The 19639-nt window shown below is 34.6% G+C and overlaps 1 protein-coding gene across 1 annotated transcript in view; it reads left to right on the forward strand.

Moving 5' to 3' along the window:
* The window catches only part of LOC6031058, a 113594-nt gene that overhangs the window by 62801 nt on the left and 31154 nt on the right, over positions 1–19639 (forward strand). The gene's annotated exons all lie outside the window — the stretch shown is intronic.

The following is a 19639-nucleotide window of genomic DNA, read 5'->3' on the forward strand; positions in this document are numbered from 1 at the left end:
AGTGACAGGTATCTCCCACCGAGTAATGGTCGCAGAGAGATGTACAGCTATTAGCTAACGCAACCATCAACGGGTGACCAACTCTGGAGGCACCCATCGTGGACAACAACCCGGCTGAATGGTGTAATTAGGCTTCGTCGATTGTTCTTCGTCGTCATCATTCAGCTGGGTTGGGATTTGGGGCTCTGCTCTGGGACGTGGTCGTACCCAACATTCATCAACAAACTCGGTCAAACGCAACGGTTTCATGTGTAGTGCACTCACCCGTTTGTACTTTTGCCACTTGCCAGTACACGGGCAGTACCTGGCGTGTCCGTTCAACTCGAGTACTGGACCCAACAATTTACGACCTATTTGTTGCTGTCCAGTGTTGAAGTACCTACATGCTGGCTGGCGGATGGGAGTGAGTTGTAGGTGTAGGCAGTTCTGAGTTCTATTGTTGTTGCTGCGAGATGAGAGAGCACTTTGCGTTGAAACCTGGCCACATCGTTTAAGCTGACTGTATGACTAAGGGGGGTAAAAGCAGTGAAGCACAATGCTCCAGACAAGTGATCCGGACCAGTTTAAGTGATTGTCTGACATATGCAGAGCATGGGTTTCGTGATACAAATTATTAGATCGTGCATGATTATGTCAGTGTTACGTGGTTATGGGATCCCACAACGGGTTTGAATGTTGAATTATTCCGGACATTGGGTTATGTTGAATGTTTTGTTTGATAACCAGGCAGTTTGCGGAACCAGTTTTGCCTACTCTCTTCCTAAATTTTGCATATCAAATTTCTTGTTACAAAGTAGTTTAGTAGATTTTTCCCTTGGCCCATGAAGAGTATCGGGGCCACATTTACAAAGCGGATTCAGTGACTATTTCTTAACTTAATGTTAACACGTTGAGGTGAATGTTAAAATTCCATAGGTCGCCTCCCTAAGGTGTCGTGATAAGGTTCAGATTGTGATGATACACTGCCTCCCTTTTACTAAGCAATCGAATCCAAAAGGGAAAAGATCACCAGTTGTGTTGGCCCGAGCCGGGATTCGAACCCCGATCTGCCGCTTACGAGGTGGAAGCGTAACCACTAGGCTACGAGGCTCGGTCAAAGTAAAGTAGTTTACTAGGTCAAATTTCTGTTATGAAATTAGGTTAAAAATGCCAATTACTTTTTATAATTTCAATGTTTGACATACAATCACAGTTCACGACTACATTTGCAGGTGAAACGCAAGCTGACGGAGAAATACCTGCCACAATTTGTAGATGAACAATGGGTAAACAAATCGAAATAATTAAAAAAAAACACACATTTTCATGTTTAATCAATTTATAAACATGATAGATTGCTTAATATCGTTCTTTTTATCGTCTCCTACATTTATGTTGTGATATTGCGGTTTTTGCATTCCCCTGCGTTTAAAACCAGTTTTAGCATGTTTGGGTTGATTAAAAATTCTTCAGATTTTTTTTTAATTTGTGATGTTTAGTATCGCAAAAAGACTTTTTTTTGCTAAAATTTTTGTTTTCGTCAAATCTTACATTTTTTTAAAACTAATGATTACTAATAATATAATAATGTTGAATGTTTGGCCCTTTTGAAATTTTAGTCTTGATTTAATTTTTTTTGAAAATCTTGTTTTCGAAAAGATCGGAAAATTTCTCGAATGTTTCATATTTTAACATTGATCATCGGACCATTAGTTGCTGAGATATCGACGTTTGAAAATGGTGGATTGTTTGGGTGAGACTTAGAAAACATCAATTTTCCTGTTTTTAAACCTTTGCATGGCAATATCTCAGCAACTAAGGGTCGTATCAACAAAGCTCAAAAAAGCAAAATTCAGAGAATTTTCTAATATTTTCAAAAATATTTCTTTCAAAAAGGGGCAAACATGGGCACTAGTTTTAAAAAATTAATAAATGCAATAATAGTCATTTTTAAAAAAGTTACCTAAAAATGGCCTATAACTTGAAAACGGTCACTTTATCAAAATTTCACTTAAGTACTGTTTGATTGCAAATTCGATTTTACATCGAAAAATAAAGTTGAAAAATTTTTGCGACCAATATTTTAATTGTTTTTTAAATCAGTATTGATTCAAAAAAAAACATAACTCGGTCAAAGATTTTTTCCCCTTTCTGAAAATTTCTGAAAAGGTGCCATTTGATGTCCCCTAAAACATATCAGAAAATAAAAAAAATGAAAACAGTGTTTTTTTTGAAAATCAAGTTTTAGTGACAAAAAGTGAAATCGAAAATCGAAGTCAAAAATCACCACAATTTATTTATCGCGTGTTCTACCGATCAAAAACTTCCTTCATAAGATACAGATTTTTGAATTGCCATATATCATTTTTGTATGGAAAGCTGCCAAATTTGTATGGGAAATTATATGGACAAACTAATGATGCTAAATTGCTTCTTTGGGCATACCGAAGGCACCAAAAAAGTTTCAGCCGGTTTAAAAAATACAAAAATTAATATTCAAAAGATAACCGATTTTTTTTTTGCTTATTTAATTTTTTTAAGAATTTTAACTCGAAGGAATAGAAAATTAAAAAAAAAACCTTCATTTTAAACCTTTAAAATCCGACCAATAATAGCCGAGCTATCGTGAGTTGAAAAATAAAGGCTGATTGAAAAACTTGGCTTACTACAAAACTTTATTTTTCTCAATTTCAATTATTTGCAATGCTCTGGCTCAGTAATAATTTCTCAAAGTTTAAATGAGCAAATTGTAGAAAATTGTCTGGCTATAACTTGAAAATGACACATTTGATCGAAATAAAAAACAAAATACTTCTCGCTTGCAAATTTGATTTGCATTGAAACATAGTTTATAAAATGATATTTATTTTCAAAATTTCTCAATTTTAAATTATTTTACATCTCAATCATATTCATATATCCGGCTCTCAATTTTAAATTATATTATATCTCAATCATATTCAAATACAACAATTCCCCACGAAAACAGCATGATTCGAAAAAAAGTTCTCCGATCGGTCTCAAAATTTTTCTGGGGATTCCTTGGCCGAAATAATTAGGCCCGTATTTTTTTGTTTGGCCATTAGGGTGACTTACACCGTGTTAGGGTGGTCCGAAAAATGGCAATTTTCGTCGATTTTTTGAAAAAAACATATTTTTCAAAAAATCATAACTCCGCACCATTTCAACCGATTTTAGCTGTCTTGAGCGCAAACGAAAGTGTATGAGTTAGGCTTTTAAGGAAAAATAGTTAAAAGTTTCAAATATCTAGCATAACATTTGAAAAGGTCAAATGAAAACTTAAAATGCTCTTTTGAAAGTCTTGGGACCAAAGAGCCTATATCTGAAATTATGTTTATCAGATTCTTCGGAAAATTTAACATAACATATAAAAAAATGATGAAGTTATGTTTTCAATATTCCGAGATACGATTTTATTTTAATTAAAAACTGGGGTTTTCGACGCGCCGCGCGTAAAAACGCGAAAATGACAAAATCGGCAAAAAAACAATTTTATTCACTAAAACTGCGATAACTTGAAAATTTCAGCGATGACCTATACATTTTAGGGTACCAAAAGTTGCGTATTTCCATTACAAAAATTATCATGGAATCATGGTATTCTTTTTTTAAAAAATAGGCTACTTGTAAATTTTAACTTTGGTAATGCTTGGAAAATTATATTTTTGGAATTATGTTTTAACGAAATTTGTTGCAACTTATATTTGAAATTGAAAATAGGTGACAAAAAACCCGTTATTGACAAAAGAGTATGATTGCTTGGTTGGTTGGATTGGTTGAAGAAAAACCTTTAAAAAATACATTGTCTAAGTAAGACAAATGTATTTGAAAATACTCAAATTGAAAGCAAAATACTTGGCAAAATACCAAAAACAAGAAAATATAAGTTGTCTTTAAAAGTAATATGAGAGTTTTAGTGGGTTGTTGTTTTTTTTATCTTAGGTGATATAACTAGAAACAGATTATACCATTTGTTATATGCAATTTAAATAATATAAAATAGGCCGGCAAAATCCCATAATTTTAAAATGTTATCATACAAAAGCTCCAAAAGTTTTCCAGGAGAAAAACATAGGCGTTTTTGTCACAAAAGCCCTTTAAAATTCGAATAAATTGAAGAAAAAAATACAAATACTTGAGAACTAAGAATCCATTAATGATATTGAAATAGTAATTTTCCAAAACAAGGCCAACCGTTTTCCCGCTGCTCACGCAAACCATAAGCCACGGTACGTACGCTTTCCTTTCAACTTCCCTGTAGGTCGGCATTCGTGGTCGGCACGTTTGTTGCTCTTTCCTCGGAAAATGCAATTTCCCGCCAAAGACAGCGCGGCCCGTTGTAACGCGTGATGTGATGTGTAAGAGGTCAGTTTTGCCGCCACATTATCCGCAAATAATGATGGGCTTTGGCAAGGAAATACAGCAAAAAAATCAACTTCTCACTCATGTGTGATTGTGCAAAGTGTTTGTGGCGGGAAAAATATCGGAACTTTTTGCTGCAGAACTCCGCGTGTGTGTGTGTGGGGTTTGGCCGTAATCCACCACATTAAAGGCTCTTTCACTATGATTGACACAGCGGGATCGCGTTTTCCTCCTGCTTCTTGCTGTCCATTTCTAAGAAGACGCAATCTTTCTCCATCACTGATGGATATGTTCGCGAAATGCTTTTGTGCAAACGATGATAATGGGCCATGTAGGGATTATGGGTTGCAGGATTGAATATGTAATAAATTATTAAATGAGTATTTATTATAAGATTGATATAATTCATAAATAAGAGTTAAGAGCGCAACAAAAAGTGCGCACCTTCATGAATATTGCCTTGTTAGCTAATCGTGGATTGAGTGCGAGAGCGCGCTAGCGAGCTGCGAGAGAGAACAACGAGCGAGAAAACAACGAGATGCGCGCGGCCGGCGAAAGAGAGAATGAAGATTGTCAAATCAGTTTTGTGGTTAATTTCTGTGGAATAAGACGTGTTGTTTGTTGATTGCAAAATATCTGTGTTTTTATTATAAAAGAAAGTCCCCGATCACGACAATGGCACAGTCCGGTAAGTCGAACCTTTTTGATTCATGAAAGATCATTTGTTTTGCTTGAATTGTTGTGTTGTGAAATCCAACAGTTTTGTTTACCTGCCAGGAAGCACGTCCAAATTTCGCTTTGCTGTTGTGCCTGTGTTTTGAAACAGGTAGATTTTTGCTTGAACTTGTTATTTGAAATTGATAAAAGGCATAAAACTATCTGCGATAATTGACGGTCTTGAATTTAATGAATGATTTGCTTGTTGTTGTGGTATTGGGAACGAATGTTTTGTTTTGAAGTAGTAAGTTTGGCTTTTCGCTGTGATAATTGAAAACCAATGTTTTATTCTAAGTTTATGCAGGAATTTGAAGGCAAATAATTTGCTCAAGATTTGATTGTTTTTGTACAATCACATTTTTGCTTTAGATGTGATTGTTGTTGTTTTGATTGACGACCAATGTTTTGTTTTTAATTTGATGCAATGTTTAATCGTTGTTGTGGAAATTGAACTCCAATGTTTTGTTACGAATTAGACTTCAATTTTTTTTCTTCTTATTTTTGTGATTGATGAAAATCAATATTTTGTTTATAATTTGACAAAAGATTTGACAAGATTGTGGAAATTGAAAATCAATAATTCTTTATGAATTAAATGGAGGATTAGTTTGCGATTGAAGGTAGATAATTTGTTTTTAATTTAGTTATTGTTTTGGTAATTGAAATCAAATTTGTTGTTTGAATTTTATTGTTGTTATTATAATTGACGACCAATGTTTTGAATTTGATGCAAAATTTGATTGTTATGGATTGTTGTTATTATTGATGATCATGATCATTATTTTTATTTTTTATTTTGGATTGGATGCTGGTTACTTTGGTAATTGAAGACCAATGTTTATTTTTGAATAAGATAAATATTTGCTTCTTGTTAGTTTTATTTTAAATTTAATGAAAGATATGCTTGTTGTGGCAATGACTTGATGCAAAGTCCAATAAAATCACAAATAACAAAATTTACAGGTTTAATTTTGATTGAAAGATTTGATTGTTGATGAGGGAATTAAAGACCAATGTTTTGTTATGATAAGATGACAAAGTTGCTTATTTTTGCGATAAATGAAAACCAATATTTTGTTTCGAGTAAGATACGAAGTTTGATTAATATTGTGGTAATCGAAAACCAGGTATTATTTTGAATATGATGGTAGATTTGCTTTTTGTTGTGGCAATCGAAGGCCAAGATTTGTTTTCTGAATTTGAGTATTGTTATTATAGAACGGTATTTTTACTCGGTTTTAAATTTCATGCAATATTTGATTGTTATTTTATGGTGGGCAATTTTGAGTTTTAAATTTGACGCAATATTCGATTGTTTATATGGTAATTGATGACCAATGATTTGTTTTGAAGTTGATGCAAAATTTGATTATTAATTTTATGGTTAATGAAAAATGTTTAGGTCTCATTTGAATGAAGATTTGATTGTTGTTATTATTGACGATAAATTTTTACTGTGAATTTGATGCAATATTAGATTGTTGCTTGATGCTGTGGAAATGGAAAAATAGCGTTTTAAAATTCTAATGAAAATTTTATAGATTTATGCAGAAATTGACAAACATTGTTTTGCTTTGAAATTTGATTTGAGCAACGTTTTTTGCCGTTATAATTGATTAGTCATAGTTAATTTTGAAGTCTCTTCTTTGTTGGAGCCTGACAGACCTCTGCGATGGTAGTCAGAAAAAAGTCTCCTCTGTGTTGGAGCCTGACAGACCTCTGCGATGGTAGTCAGAAAAAAGTCTCCTCTGTGTTGGAGCCTGACAGACCTCTGCGATGGTAGTCAGAAAAAAAGTCTCCTCTGTGTTGGAGCCTGACAGACCTCTGCGATGGTAGTCAGAAAAAGTCTCCTCTGTGTTGGAGCCTGACAGACCTCTGCGATGGTAGTCAGAAAAAATCTCCTCTGTGTTGGAGCCTGACAGACCTCTGCGATGGTAGTCAGAAAAAGTCTCCTCTGTGTTGGAGCCTGACAGACCTCTGCGATGGTAGTCAGAAAAAAGTCTCCTCTGTGTTGGAGCCTGACAGACCTCTGCGATGGTAGTCAGAAAAAAATCTCCTCTGTGTTGGAGCCTGACAGACCTCTGCGATGGTAGTCAGAAAAAAAGTCTCCTCTGTGTTGGAGCCTGACAGACCTCTGCGATGGTAGTCAGAAAAAAATGAACAATCTGTGCTGGAGTTCTTTGCGAAAGCAGTCAGATAACAATCTCCTCGATAAAGGAACCCGACAGACTTTTGTGATGATTTTTGCCTTCCTCACCTTACTGAGGAAAGGCTATAAAATCACTCGGAAAATGAACTTTTAATTAGACCTCCTAGACCTACCTTCATTTGTACATATCGACTCAGAATCACCAACTGAGCAAATGTCTGTGTGTTTGGCTGTATGTAGACATGTGTACCAAATCAATGTCACTGGAATATCTCGTCACAGGTTCAACCGATTTTGGCCGGAACGGTTTTAATCGATCCGTCTTAACGTCCCCAAAGTTGCTATTTAAATTCATGCAGTTTTATCATGCATTTAAAAAGACATGTTAAAAAAAACCGTTTCATATTAAATTAAAATTATGGTAAAAAGGGTGGTTTTTTCATGAAACTCTCAAATGTTATAAATTTTTAGAAAGCATATGAGAAGACCTTTTAGGTAAAGTAAGAATTTTCTTTTTATAGCCGGGACCGTGGTGTAGGGGTAAGCGTGATTGCCTCTCACCCAGTCGGCCTGGGTTCGATCCCAGACGGTCCCGGTGGCATCTTTCGAGACGAGATTTGTCTGATCACGCCTACCGTCGGACGGGAAGTAAATGTTGGCCCCGGACTAACCTTAAAAAAAAAAGGTTAGGTCGTTAGCTCAGTCCAGGTGTAGGAGTCGTCTCCCTGGGTCCTGCCTCGGTGGAGTCGCTGGTAGGCAGTTGGACTGACAATCCAAAGGTCGTCAGTTCGAATCCCGGGGTGGATGGAAGCTAAGGTGTACAAAGAGGTTTGCAATTGCCTCAACAATCAAGCCTTCAGACACTTAGTTTCGAGTAGGAATCTCGCAATCGAGAACGCCAAGGCAAAGCTGTAGAGCGAATAATTTGATTTTTGAAGAATTTTCAAGATCTGACTTACCTATCTTAAATTACAAGCAGTTTAAAAAATGGTCTGAATTCACATAACCTCAACTGGTCGGGTCTGATCGCCACGAAAAAGCTGTGTAGAGGGATGCCTTTTTCCTCAAAGGCCGTGTCTGTATAATCTTGACAAAAGTCTGTAGGTAGTCTGTTAATTTATTAGGAGCTCTGGTGCTGCGATCACGTTAGGGGAGATCAATAAACCATGTGGACACTTTAGGCGGGTTGGAATCACTCTATAAATGAGAGGAAGGCACCAACCTCCTAAAGGTGGATTATGTAACGTTTTTTTAAATAACTTCGCAGAAGGAGCCTTATGGATTTTACAAATATATTGTTCAGCAATTTTTTTTTTTTTCATTCAATTAAGGACCGTCTTTAACATCACAAAAGAAATTGACCTAAGAAAATTAATAAATAAATTTAAATGTGAAAGTGAGCACTTTTTGGTATCCACAGATAAAGCAATATGTATTTTGGCGTTATGTCTGTGAACTACCTAAAAAAATGATATTAAATTCATCGAATAGGACTAAAACGGTTGTCACTATTACTAAAACTGGAGTTTTCCTCTCTTAAAAGATAAACCTCTAAATTGAAAGACGCTAATGATTAAGTATTACATATTGATAGTTGTTATGGTTAATTGTTACTTTAATCGATTAACTCAGCTGTGATACAAAAGTTGCTTGAAACCCAACATTATTTCACAGGGAAGTAAAAATTTAAGTAATCGTTAACATGAACATTACATTATTAGTTAAAAAATGTAAAATAATACACTAAATAATTAATTTGATGCATTTTTAAATAATAAATAAAGGAATGATTAATCATCAGAAATGCTTGAAATATAATTTAAAGTGTGAGGGCGTTGCGTCACAAGAGAAAATAATACAAATTTTTGAATATTAATTTTGAATTGAGAAGTATGAGTGACAATTTGAGCAACAAAAAAAAGACATTATTTAAAAAAAAAACTAGGAAATATTTAAATTTATTTTTCAATGTAATATCTGTTATTTGTATCAAAATGGTTCAAAATCATTCATTAATTTCGATAAAAATTATATTTTAACACTGTATCATTTTATTGAGTTAAAAAAAAAACTTTCGAAATTTTAGTATGGTAAATACATCAAAAATCAATTAAGAGAAACATTATTTTGAAATAAATTAAAGAAACTTTGGGGTTCTTTAATCGATTGTACTTAATTATGAAACCAAACTTTTTCAAATTACATAACAGGAGTTTATCAGCAAAGAAAAAGTTAAAATTTTAAATAAGAAAAGAAATTATTGACAGGGATCGTAAAGATCGTGATTAAAAAAAAAAATTAAGTTTCTGTGAACAATCTACTCAAGTAATATATCAAAGTTGCTTGGAACTCATTTTACATTACGAGAAAAATAAAACAAAATATTTAAAAAATAAAACATTAAAAAATCTTTCAGCTGTTTTTAGATAAGCAAGATACGTTTTGAAGGAATTTATGGTTAGGATATTGTCTCCTCCGTGTTGGAGCCTGACAGACCTCTGCGGTGGTAGTTTGAAAAATGTTTCGCCTGAGCTGGAACCCTTTGAGATAGTAGTCAGATTGCAATCTATACATCTATGCATTGCAAGAATAATTGAATAAAATATGTTTTTTGTTGTTATCTGATAAGCACAGTACATTTTGAAGGTATATATAAATAAAATGACCTTAAACATTGTTTTGATCATGATTAAATGTAACATTGAATAGTCTAATCTACGGTAATATCAACAGTGCTTGAATCCATACCTTTAGCTACAATAAATACAATTTGAAGTGAAAATTAATTTGACATATAATAGAAATCGAATATAGCGGAACGGCATTTATTTCAGTTTATATATTTTATTTTTATTGCAACAATTTACCACATGATTTTGTGTTATTCATTAGAATAATATTTTCTGAACTATGTTTTGTTTCAAGATAAACAAAAATATTATTAAGTAGACACAACAGAGAAAAAAAAAACTATTCGGTAAAAACTATTCTTTGTCTGGTTAAAAGATCGCGTAAGTGAATATTAATAGAAAGTACAAAATTTTTAATATAAAAGTTGAAAAATGTTGATACTACCATGCATTTACAGAACAAAATCGTTAAATATGTATTTTTTTAAGAAAGCTTTTGTGGCAAGAATAAACAACATTTGATTTTTTTTTTAAATGTATTTTGTGCAGCAAAGCACATTTTGAGCATCAATTGAATTATTTATATTATTTTTGCAATTTGCTTCATTTATTGATATTGCTTTTCAAGAAATCATCTTAAACTTAAATATGGACTGTTTTTTATTTTATAAAAGTGTACCGGTATTGATGAAAACAAATTCTTCGAAAATATTACTGATTTTGCATTTTAGTAATTTTTGCCATGATTTATTAACAAGTTCAAAATTAGTTAAAATGCGGTAATTTTTGATACAATGTTAAGCGGTGTATGCACATCGGAAGGAACCGGTCAAGAAAAAATTCAAATGGGCAGCAGTAGAAGCGAAAGCAAGCCAGATAGGGTGAAGAAAAACCCTAAGAAAACGCTCCCTCTCCTTTGTTCTACTGTTCGTGAAGTTTTTTCTTGACCCCTTTCCTTCCTATCTCCATGCTAGTCTTTATTTAAAAAAAAAATGTTTGTTTTAGCTGTACAGCTTGGTTGGGAATAAGTTACAGAAAAGTACAGATAAAAATATTGAAAATGAGGAAGGCTTGAAGATCCATCTTGGGTGTTTTTGGGTATTAAGCACAAACATATACTTTTCGTCACGTTTGCATTTAACATTACCTAAAATCAGTTTATGTTTACCTTCAAGTCCCGTCTAGTGGATCAATCGGACGTGGCACTGGGCTTGGGCTCATAATCCATAGATCGGTTTGAACTCCGTGGCGGGCGCACATAAATTCAAAGTGTAAATTTGAGTAAAAACAATATCTGTGCCTGTCATAGTTTTTGTTTCAGTTTTTTTTAAATAAGTTAAATAAATTACCACATTGTATAAATTTTTAGAAATGCTTATTCTTTGTTTTTTTTATGGTACACATAAATTTAAAACTTTAAAAACGCCAGGATTATGCTTTATTTGTTATTTAAGTCAGCAACACGTTAGATTTTTGAATTTAGAACACATTGTTTTATATTTCATATTCACAAAATGATGATAAATAAAAATAATAAGATTCCATTTAATTCGAAATGTTTAAAAAAATAAAAATTGCTTTTGAATTTGAATTATTATTTTTTTAAATCGTGTTGTATTGTTTCAGCAATGTTTGTAAAATTTGCTTTTTAATTTTAAATTACATAAAATTTAAAGAAAATCAGGTAAACAATCACTAATCTCGTATTGCATAAAAAATTGATAAACCTGCATTTATTTGAGAAATTTTTGTGGTTTTTGTTTTTCTCCTCGTTTTTTCTTTTTCTTATATTTTCAGGTGTTTTAAATTTTCAACCTTATCAGCGCATTCCATTTTCTACAACTTCTGCGATCGGATGTCAGCCTCTTGGACAACATAGATGAAACATTTCGAAGACTGCGCTTTCGTATTTAGATCAGCATGAAAACATAGTCGAGGAACCCGACGAAAATCTTTTAGGAAATAAAAAAAACATTAATTGATTTAGCATTCATGCAATTTTTCTGTTAGGAATTATGATTGATATTCGTCATCTTGAGAGTAGAAAAGAGGGAGAATGTAGGGATTATGGGTTGCAGGATTGAATATGTAATAAATTATTAAATGAGTATTTATTATAAGATTGATATAATTCATAAATAAGAGTTAAGAGCGCAACAAAAAGTGCGCACCTTCATGAATATTGCCTTGTTAGCTAATCGTGGATTGAGTGCGAGAGCGCGCTAGCGAGCTGCGAGAGAGAACAACGAGCGAGAAAACAACGAGATGCGCGCGGCCGGCGAAAGAGAGAATGAAGATTGTCAAATCAGTTTTGTGGTTAATTTCTGTGGAATAAGACGTGTTGTTTGTTGATTGCAAAATATCTGTGTTTTTATTATAAAAGAAAGTCCCCGATCACGACAGGCCATTTAGACGGCTCTTCGATCGTCATCCGCTAGGTTTTATGCTGGATGTTTAGGGGAGACTAGTGCATTTGATTTTGAGGAGTTAAATTTTTCAAAGAAATTTAAAATTCATTTATATAATCTCTACATCCAAAATTGAACAATAACATTAAACAAATTAACTCTCCACGCTCTCCCCTATGCAAGAATCCGCATCAAGTGGGAGCAAATGTGGTGTTATGGTAATTGTCCATTAGAAAACGATTTGCGTGGATCGTCAGTCACTCCACCAGACACCGCGATCCACGTTCAGTACCGCATTGCTCCAGAAAACATTGGAAAAATGCAAACAAACAAATAAATAAGCAGAAAAGCTCTTCCACGAACCGTCCGAGCCCGTCGGCTTATTTGGCTTTGCCGATCCCTTGGACGCGTTGGCTGGCCGCAGGTTGACGACCGGTCCAGAAACTTCTAATTGCGCCGAGTTAATGCAATTTTCACCACCCACCGCCCAGCATCTTTGGCGGTACCGCAACATCAAGTGGCAGATCGAGGGAGAGAGAGCATAAAAAAAGGTGTGCGAAAAGTGAATACATCGCAAAAGTCTACGCGGAGATCTTTGAGTGAAAGTCACAGTAATTAAATTTGGCAGAAAATTATACTTTTAAATTGATTGAAAATTCAGTCAAAATTTAACACAATCTAATGAAAAAAAAATCGAAACCTAAACATTTTTTACAGTGCACATCACGGAAAGCGAAAAGCTGTACGCCGGTTTGTTTGCCCAGCTCAGTTAAGTGGAAATTCCATCGGAACAGAAAAATGCAACCTTGATCGTGAAACCGGCAAAAATTTGCATTCGCGCAAGGTCTCTCTTGGCGCGGCAATAATGATGGGATGATGGCGGGAAATTGGCTGCCTCCGGTGAAGCATCTTCAATCTCGCACCCTCGCCCCCTCAGGATATTGTCCATCAGGGCTTTGGCTGTAATTTGTTCCCGGTCTACGTCGTGTTGCTGGACGTTGTAATAGGCGTTGAATTGCGGGGTTAGATTAGATTAGGGGAAGAAAGATAACAAGAAAATCAGCTGCCACTTAATAATTTTAAGTGATGAACTTTTGCAAATATTGACAGGGCTTTGGGGTATCGATTTAGTTAACACCAGCTTGAGTTTGATTGTTTTTAATTCAAAAAATATTTTGACCATTATAACTACCAAGATAAATTTACAAAATGTGCAAAGGTATTGCTGAGACTTGCATAACTTTAATGATCTGCTGATTTCTGTTTTTTTTTTAATGCATTAAATGATATCCAGTTTGTTCCAGATTCTTTTTTTTTTCTTTCAGACTCGCTTATCCGAAGTTATCTTACAAAATTTACCAGTATTCGGATTATTCGAATCACAAAAATAAATTTCGGCTTCTTTTTCAGAGTCCAAGAGCTCAAATATGACTCCAATAATGCCCTAAAATAATATTGATATATATTTTTAAGATATGGCTGCCAACATGGCGGTGATGGACTGTTGAGAATATTCAACATAAATTTGACTTTTTTTTGTAGCTAAACTCGAGCTAGACATAAAGAATACGAAAATTTAAAATAAAGATTTTTTTCGAGATTTTTCGAAACGTTACAAAAAAAAAGTGTTTTCAAGCTTTCACTAGAATATATTTTTGATAATAAAGTTAAATAAAGTTTAAAAGTATAAATACTCAAAAAATAAAATACCGTAAACGAAGCAAATTTGCATTTTCACTTTTTTAGAGTGTTTTTGTCAAATATTCATATTTCCACATTATACCGTATTTTCTCGAAAATACTAAAATTTCATAATTTGCAATGTAGGTATCAAACGAAGCGAAATTTTGTGTTTCATTTTATTAGATTTTTTGTAGGAAAAAAAATCTAATAAAATGAAACACAAAATTTCGCTTCGTTTGATACCTACATTGCAAATTATGAAATTTGATTTTTTGTAGCAAAAGACTAATAGAGTCAGATTTGCGATTCCTTTCCGTAGGGTCGTCAGAATTTTCGCGTCCGCCGTCGGTGTGTTTTTCGTTTTTTTTGGCGTGCGTGTGTGCGTGTGAAGGTGCGGCTGGATTTTGCTGTCCCGATGACAGTTGAGCCAGTCAGATTTGCGATTCCTTTCCGTAGGGTCGTAAGAATTTTTGCGTCCGCCGTCGGTGTGTTTTTCGTTTTTTCTCGCGTGCGTGTGAAGGTGCGGCTGGCTTTGGCTGTCCCGATGACAGCTAGCCAGTTTGATTTGACCCTATCAACACCCTATCATACCATTTCAGCTCGATACACATCGAAACTCGTCGTTCGCACCGTTAATCAGTACCTCACTAAACATCAATCATTTAAAACTCGTAAAATCATCTCAAGTTAAAAGTTACATTGTTTAATCCTTCATTCTTTAATTACAAATGATTTTTGTTCTATCTTTCCACAGCCGGCTGTCTAAGACTAGACCATTTCATTTAAAATTTAACAACCGATAAACGGGAAATGTCTCATCCGCAGCATCCGATTGCTTGCCTTGAGAATAAAACATAATACCTTTCAACAAACACTATGATTTTGGGTCGCATCATCATCTTCTATGATGAATCCTGACCAAACACCCTATCCTACTAACAAGTTTTCAGGTTCCTGGCGCTCGTGGGGTGTAAGCACAGAGTAAATCAGCTGCCCTAGTAGCAACCTGCGCTAACTAACATTCCCGTCCCTTAAAATCGAGATCTACAAACTGACATGGCGGGCGCCGTTGGTGGCCAATGACTGTTACCTATCCGCAACTGATCTAGCTTTAGCAATCATGGTGTTTTATCTTTTCAGCGCATTCATACATGCTGTTGATAAGGGAAACACCACTAGATCGTCGAAGCCTATAATCAGTAGTGCTGAAAGGATATTACGGTTCTGTTCAGCAACGGAGGGGCAACCATGGGTGATCTCTCATGCTCATGCTCATGCTCATGCTTTTTTGTAGCAAAAGACTAATATTTTCACAAAATACCGTATTTTTCAAAAATGCTACTAATTTCATTATTAGCAATATGGGTATTAACCTTTTAAAACCTCACCCCGCCTCTAAACGGGCTTCGATCTAAAAAATCGCCAAATGTCTATTTTTCAACCAATTTTTGATCTTCAAAAAGCATTAGAAAAAAAAACTCTTAAAATATTAGAAAATTTTAGGGTTGTAAGTTTAACTTTTTTTTACTAACATTAAATTTTTTTTTTGATTTGACGGGAAAAATAAAAATTTGGGCAGTAGAGGATTAACGAATATCTCATTTCCTTAAAATGATCAAATTTTCAGAAATATTTTTTTTAATACTTATTTTTTATATATTTTTTCAAAATACTAAAATTTTCATAATTTGCGATATGGGTATCAAACAAAGCGAAATGATGTACGCACATTCATTGTATTAGATTTTTTCGCAAAATATTTTTTTATTATTCTTTTTTATAGAGTTTATTAGCCGGATTTTCAAAATATTAAAATTTTGTCAAAACACCGTATTTTTCGAAAATTCCTAAAATAATGTAATTTTCCATATGGGTTTCAAAAGAAATGAAATTTTGTATGCATTTTCACTTTATTAAAGTTTTTGTAAAATAAAAAAAATCAAAAAATATTGCATTTTTTGCAAATACTTCAATTTTCATAATTTAAAATAGGGGTATCAAACGAAGAGAAATTTGGAAAGCATTTTCACTTTATTAGAATATTGCAAAATAACCAAATTTTCACAAAATTTTATATTTTTTCAAAAATACCTTAATTTGAGCATTTTACAAAAACGCTTGCATAAATTGAAATTGCATTCATAATTTCGCTTCATTTGATACCCAAAATTATAAGAATTAGAGACCTACAAAAAATGACAAAAATGGCCGCGCAGCTGCAACTCTAGGGGAAGCTTGAACGTTGTGGTCCCCGTGCAGTACACGTGCTGTTTGAAACTTTCAAAAATAGTTTGATAGGGCCGAATGGTTTTTCTCCAAAGTTTGTATGATGCAGAAATTTTGTTGCTCGGTGTAATTGTAGTATTTTACAAAACATTTTTTTAAAAGGCGAAATTGCATACAAAATTTCGCTTTGTTTGATACCCTAATTGCGAATTATGAAAAATTAAGTATTTTCGCAAAAATACGGTATTTTATGAACATTTTATTTAGTATTTTACAAAAAAAAAATCAAAGTGCAAATACAATTTAGCTTTCATATAATTTCCGGGACCGTGGTGTAGGGGTAAGCGTGGTTGCCTCTCACCCAGTCGGCCTGGGTTTGATCCCAGAAGGTCCCGGTGGCAAATTTTGAGACGAGATTTGTCTGATCACGCCTTCCGTCGAACAGGGAAGTAAATGTTGGTCCCGGTCTAACCTAGAGTTTAGGTCGTTAGCTCAGTCCAGGTGTAGGAGTCGTCTCCCTTGGTCCTGCCTCGGTGGAGTCGCTTGTAGGCAGTTGGACTCACAATCCAAAGGTCGTCAGTTGGAATCCCGAGGTGGATGGAAGCTAAGGTGTAAAAAGAGGTTTGCAATTGCCTCAACAATCAAGCCTTCGGACACCAAGTTTCGAGTAGGAATCTCGCAATCGAGAACGCCAAGGCAATGCTGTAGAGCGAATAATTTGATTTTGATTTTTTGATTTGATGATTTTCTGAGGTAATTTAACTTTGTGAAAAATGAAAGCTCCATTAGATTTGATAAGATATTAATTTCTTTCAATGAAAAAATCATCCTTTGTGTATAATCTTGGAAAACAGCCTACTAAATGTAGACATGCCTCAAAAAGTGATAAAACTGTATTGATCTCTAGCCGGGCTTCGATCTAAAACAAATTTTAAGACATCAAAAAGCAATGAACATAATAATTTTTAACTTAAGGAAAATTCAGGACTTTTTTATGTAACTTTCCAAATACTTTGATTTTCTTCAGGGGTCAAATTGCAAATAGAAATAATAATAAAAAAAACAAAAAATAAGATAAGTAAGGTTTTTGAAATTGACCTCCACGGGAACACGAAAAAATCGAAAAACAAATTAGGAAGTAGAAGAAGTCGCATCAAGACAAGATTTGCCTTCTTTATCTTGAGCAAAACTGATAAAAGTTCCAATTGAGGTTAACCGCAATCATGTGTGGTTGTCTCCCAACTGCAGTTATGAAGAACAGTTTAGGTATAAAAGGAAGGGTAGAAAAATCAGATAGCATTACTCTAACTTTCGAAGAAATTTTGCCTAATAGAATAGTTGAAACCTTTTACAATATGTTTAAACTATGGTTCGCATTTATCTTACTGATAAAATTTTGTAAAAGTGAAAGTGTTCCTACCAATAATTGCAATGGCTTTGGTTACGAATTACTTTTGGCCCGCATGGATAGTTTTAAATACAAGTATGTAATTTCAATTTGTTTGTACAAAAACTCATTGCATTATTGTAATTTATATCAAGGATTTTGGAAATGCTTGGAGAATTAAAAAAGCAAGGTGAAACTATTGCATACAATCAAAATATAAGCAATCCAGCCCCTTCATGGTAAGCCATTCTTGTAAAAAAAATGAATTGTTGAGTTAATGTTAATTTAATTTAAGTGAAACTAACATCGAGGAGCAACCAAATTTGATAGCAAAACAAAACACTTCAAACAACACGATCGGTTCCTGTGAAGAAGAACACTCCCGCAAGTCCGGACCGTACATGCTGGCAGTCGGGAATTCAACGTCATTCAGCGTTTACTGTGAGCAGAATCTGCACAGTGGAGGTTGGATTGTGATTCAGAATCGATTCGATGGATCGGTTGATTTTTATCGGAACTGGACTAACTACAGGAATGGATTTGGGAATTTGAGCGGAGAGTTCTGGCTGGGACTGGAAAAGATTCACCTGGTAGGGATATTGTTTACATAAAAAAGTTTTTTATTAAGCTTTTATTTTCAGCTTACATCGGTGAAACCAAGATTCTTGCTGGTTTACTTAGAAAATTTTGACGGCAACTCAAAGTATGCAGTTTATGACGACTTTAGCATTGGCAATGAAAATGAAAAGTATGTTTTGAAGTCTGTAACGAGACTCTACGGTACATTGGACGATTCGTTGGCTGTGCACAAAGGAAACACTTTTACTACACGAGATGGTAATTCTGCACATTGTGTAAAGTTGTTTCTGGGGGCTTGGTGGAATTCTCGACAATGTTATTATAGGTTAGCTATTTTAATGTTTATTCTAGCAAAATCACTAAAACTGCTTTTTTTTATATTTTAGTAACTTAAATGGACCATATTTACCTAGTAAAATATCAGACACAAGATCCATGAATTGGCACGGATTTTCCAATGATCATGAAAGTCTGAAGATTTCTAAAATGATGATCAAGTAAACAAACAATAAATATTCACTAAATGTTAGGAAAATGAATCATGCTTTAATATTCAAATAAATTTGTTCACATTCATTCGGAACTCATCATCCATTCAAAATCGTGCCATTCCATCGCCAAATGGCAAGAATTGCCAATAAATTTCCCATCGATTTACGATCAATCCGTCGATTGTGATCTATCGTTTATCTCACAATCGAATGCGGTAGCTTAAGACAAGTTGGCTTTTGCTAGATTTGCATACCCCATTCACCGGCAATCGGCAAGATAAACAAATGTGTGTACGATTCAAAAGAAGCCAGTTTTCAATTCGATTGGCTCTCACTGGTGTGGCTCCAAGAAGCGACCACCGCCGCAGAGTACCGCTAAGTACGGATCGATCTGTTAAGGAGGCTCCTCTCTCGTCTTCTTCCGCAAGTAGGTAGCCGCTTCCATTCGTTCGGTTGAAGCTTTTCACTTTCTCTGCATCAATCAGGTTTCAGTCCAAATTTGAATAAGTGATAGAGAGCGGCAGGAAAAGTAGTTAACCTTCTTCTGCTTCTTTTTTTTGCGAGGAGTTAACAAGTGTGGCTAAAATGTTAGTTTACTGCAAAGTATCGGGTCTTCAATTGTCATATTTCGCGCAGATTGATTCGCCGGAAGCTAACTTTCCTCAGACCATCGAACCCGGGTGGAGTCCCACAATCAGCTCGATTAGATCAATAGTTTCGTGTGCGATAAACGGCTCGGAGGCACCGCCGACCTCAACTTCTATGTTGGTGCAGCTTAAATATCCACGAATTGCTTCCAGTCAGCGCGCCGCAGTGGTGGAAAACGAAAAAAAATACTGAGAGCGCACAAGTTCATTCCGTTAATGAGCTAGTTAATCGGTAAGCCCCGTATAATCAGAAACTGTGCTGCGCGAGCCGGCAGAAGTAGAAGAAAGCTCTTTTGCCGATGCTGTCGTCCGAAAACAAAACTTCCACCACGGGGTTGGACTGGGAGATTGCGTGGTTGT

The sequence above is a fragment of the Culex quinquefasciatus genome, chromosome 3 (genome assembly GCF_015732765.1).
Source record: "Culex quinquefasciatus strain JHB chromosome 3, VPISU_Cqui_1.0_pri_paternal, whole genome shotgun sequence".
Classification (NCBI taxonomy): Eukaryota; Metazoa; Arthropoda; class Insecta; order Diptera; family Culicidae; genus Culex; species Culex quinquefasciatus.